Source organism: Malus sylvestris, chromosome 6 (genome assembly GCF_916048215.2).
Source record: "Malus sylvestris chromosome 6, drMalSylv7.2, whole genome shotgun sequence".
Classification (NCBI taxonomy): domain Eukaryota; kingdom Viridiplantae; phylum Streptophyta; class Magnoliopsida; order Rosales; family Rosaceae; genus Malus; species Malus sylvestris.
The window spans coordinates 850,251-854,214 of record NC_062265.1 but is presented as its reverse complement, the minus strand read 5'-3'; the positions used below and the strand labels follow the sequence as shown (position 1 = coordinate 854,214).

Genomic DNA, 3,964 nt, shown 5'->3' with positions numbered 1-3,964 from the left:
TTAAGAAAAGTCCAATTTTTTTTTAGTTTTAATGAAAAAAGACAAATAAAGGTGTAGCAAATGGTAACAAAAAAGATAAAAATGTGGTTTTTTGGTAAAAGTGAACAGTACCGGAAGTGTTCGTTAAAACTTCCTAAAATATTAGATCAAAATATAAGGCCGGTTTAGGGCCCAAAAACTATTGGGGTTGCTGGCCCAACTAATAAAATTGTTTTTATCTTCTGGGTTCTGGACTGCAGGTTCAGTGGGCCCAATAAGCCCGGCCCCAACTGGCTGTAGAAGCTAAGAAGAGCCCACGGGGTCTCGGGTCGGGCGAGGTCAACCCAGCATGGCTGAGCATTGTAGTTACATTTTCTCTTAATATTTAATATCCAAATTTCTCTCTCTCGGTCGTCTCTTCGATCCAGCCTGAAGTACCAACCTCTGGTTCCCACGCATTCGATTCGACTTGCCATTGTTTCTTTCTGTAAGGAATTTCTGAGAGAGAGATTCAATTTCTATCCACTGTGTATCTATATGTATATGTGTGGTATACATCCTGTATGATTTGATTTGGGATTCGGGGATTGCGATTGTGTTGAGCGGGTGTGGTGGTTATCTGGTGTGAGATCGGAGGAAAATGGCGGGTCCGTATGCGGATCAGCTGGAAGCCTACTTCAGGAGAGCAGATTTGGATGGAGATGGCAGGATCAGCGGAGCTGAAGCCGTCGCCCGTTGCTTTCTTCCAGGGTTCCAATTTGCCCAAACCAGTTCTTGCTCAGGTTCCTCTCTGATATATATATATATATATATATATATATATATAGGGGTGGGTTCGGTACGGTTACCGTACCAAAACCCTCGTACCAATTACCGTACCAAATTTTCGGTTTGGTAAAATCTATTACCATTACCATACCAAACTTTCGGTATACCGAAGTTCGGTATTGCCAAATGTTCGGTTGGCATTGTATGGCAATGGTAATTGCCACTTTGTTTTGGGACAAAATTTGTTTTTGCTTTTTTAACCCAATTCAAGGGCAAAACTTTTTTAGTGTACCTTTATCTCATACATTGTAGCCTAAATTCATCTATTATTCATCATTTACAATTCACACACACAATAATTCAAATGATGCATCAAGATTCATGATGAAAATTAAGCTTACAATCCAAATAGAAGTTACGAACCAAAACAAATAGAAGTTTCCCCCATGCTAAAGATCTTCTCTATCCTCCATTGGTTCAAACACACTTCTAGAACTTTCCCAATGTCTTCTCCCTTATGACCCGTGATCTTTATGAAGTTTATGATCCATTTGTGCAACTTTCATTCACTATCCATGAAGTGAGCGGTAACTACCATGTAGTTAATGTTTTGTACCGATGTCCAAGTATCGATTGTGATACTTACCTTTTGATTATGCATTGCTTCAAATAACTTAGACTTCTCCAACACATATAAATCCCACACATTGGCCACAATCTTCTTCCTATTTGGAATCTTGAACCGAGATTGAGCCTCTTTCATCATATCAAATTATTAGAATATTATAAATATGTGTTATATAATTATATATTATATAATTTATAAATTATATATTATATTATATGTTCGGTACGGTAAGGTAATACCGTGGTAATGATATCCATTACCAATACCGTACCAAGAAATTTCGGTACGGTACAATATCGTACCATTACCGATTGACACAAAAAATTTGGCACAAAATCGGTATGGCACGGTTGGTAATTCGGTTGGCACGGCAATTTGGCAAAAAAATCCACCCCTATATATATATATATATATATATATATATATATATATATATATGTATATGTATAAAGATTTGAATCATCATCTATTTGTGTGCGATTGCGTTGAGCGGGTGTTGTTGTGTGAGACCGGAGGAAAATGGCGGGTCCGTATGCGGATCAGCTGGAAGCCTACTTCAGGAGAGCAGATTTGGATGGAGATGGCAGGATCAGCGGAGCTGCAGCCGTCGCTTTCTTCCAGGGTTCCAATTTGCCCAAACCAGTTCTTGCTCAGGTTCCTCTCTCTCTCTCTATATATATATAAAATATATGTATAAATGTTTGAATCATCATCAATTTGTGTGTGTATTTGTGGATTCATAAGCTTGAATATCTATCTGAATTACCACAAACAATAATTAGTGTATGAATTCTGTCATTTGAGAAACTAGGAAACTTACGAAGTTAATGGATTGCTATAGACAAACTTCACATTCCTCTCACCTTGTTCTAATAGACAATTTTACGACTTCATTGTTTTGGAACGGTCTACTATTTTTCCAAGTTGATATTCAGTGAACATTGTGCCTAGTTGGTCATATGTTTCTGTGTGCTGTTCATCTTATTGTTAATATTATACATCACGGTGTTGTAACAGCTTAAGATTGTTGGACAGTTTTCTGTGTTGCTCTTGCTTGTCCTTGTGCTTATATTCGGACTTATTTAATATATGGAATTCAGAATTTGATTCAGCCAATTCTTTCAAAAGGTCGTGACAAAATTGACGATATTTTAATTTTTAGGGAACTTTAACGAAAAACTTCTGATAGTGTTTACTTTAGTGAAAAACCACATTTTTACTCTAAAAAGTCAATCCTGGTACTATTCACTTTACACTTTATTTTGTCCTTATCGTTAAAAATCAAAGTTTTCAAGCCATTTTCATTAATTTTTCTTTGTTTTAAAGGGAATGCGAGATTAAGTTCGAGTTCTTGTGACATAACAAAAAAATAAGCCTTTAATCAATAGAAGGACATCATCATGCACAGAAATCTGTTAACTTAATCAATATCTATCAAATATACAGATTACAAGTTGATCTTGCAAAGAAGTTATGCAAATTCCATGGTAGTGGGAAGCAAGGATCCGAACCTTGATCTTCTCATGTAGATCTTATAACGTGCATTACAAGTTACAAGTTGTGAGCTCTAACAATTTCAATCTAAGTACGCTTAAGTATTCATTCTGAGAGCGTCGACAACCATGTCTATTTCAGACCCACAAAGGATTTAGAAATGTAGCCCTCAACTCAATTAGTTCCTTTTTCAGATTCAGACGGCTTGTAAATCCAACCTTGACATGGTTGAGGTTGAATTTAGCCATTGAAGGAATATGATATGTAACCTTGCCGTCATGTTCAATTCCATAAATGTAGAAAGGTGCGTCCTTGAAATCGAAATTAAGGAATTGTTCTGAACTAGCAGCTCCCAAGGTATACATAGGACGATGCTGAAGAACGAATTGTGAGTTTGGGCAATGATCATGCTTCTCTATCAGAGCTTTTTTCTCCTCAACTAGCTCTTCTGCCAATCCTGACTATAAGGAACCTGCTATTTGTACATATTGAAGCACTCACACCTGCACAAATCCAAGTTGACTTGGTCGGTTCCATGGGACATCATGAGTATGTGAAATGATTTGGAAACTCACTCTCTTGTTGGCTCGAGAGTATAAAAGGTGGACTGCAGAGTTTTAACATCTGATACTTGACTCAATTTTGATAAGATGCGCAGAGAGAAAAACCGAGGAGGTTGATGTCGATACTGAGTATGTTGGAACCACAATGACACAATGAGTCCCCACAAAAGTCGTATTTTAGGTGGTGCTTTGGCTACTGCAATGAAATGGACTGGGAATGAGAATGTAGTTGGGAAGGCAACAAAAATAAATTGGTAGAAACAACATTAGTAATAAAAAGCATCATCAAATTGAAAGACCGCAAAAATTACATTGGATAATGATTACAGAGTCTTTTGACTATATATCTAAATACAACAGCATAACTAACTCAACACACTCCCAATGATGCAATGACACACGACCACTCTTCACATTTGACACATGGCATAGCCTAAGCATTCTTTACACACTCATTCCCCTGTAAGCTTATGTTGGGAACAACCTAGCATAAGATTGGAACAATGAATACTAAACTGAGAACACATTCCTT

General features: G+C 37.1%; 1 long non-coding RNA gene across 1 annotated transcript; it reads left to right on the top strand.

Annotated features, from left to right (window-relative positions):
• Positions 1-378: 378 nt before the first annotated feature.
• Positions 379-2,491, top strand: LOC126625965 (uncharacterized). Its single transcript, XR_007624545.1, has 2 exons — positions 379-761; positions 2,030-2,491. It is a non-coding gene; the product is annotated as an uncharacterized LOC126625965 (long non-coding RNA).
• The last annotated feature ends 1,473 nt before the right edge of the window (positions 2,492-3,964 follow it).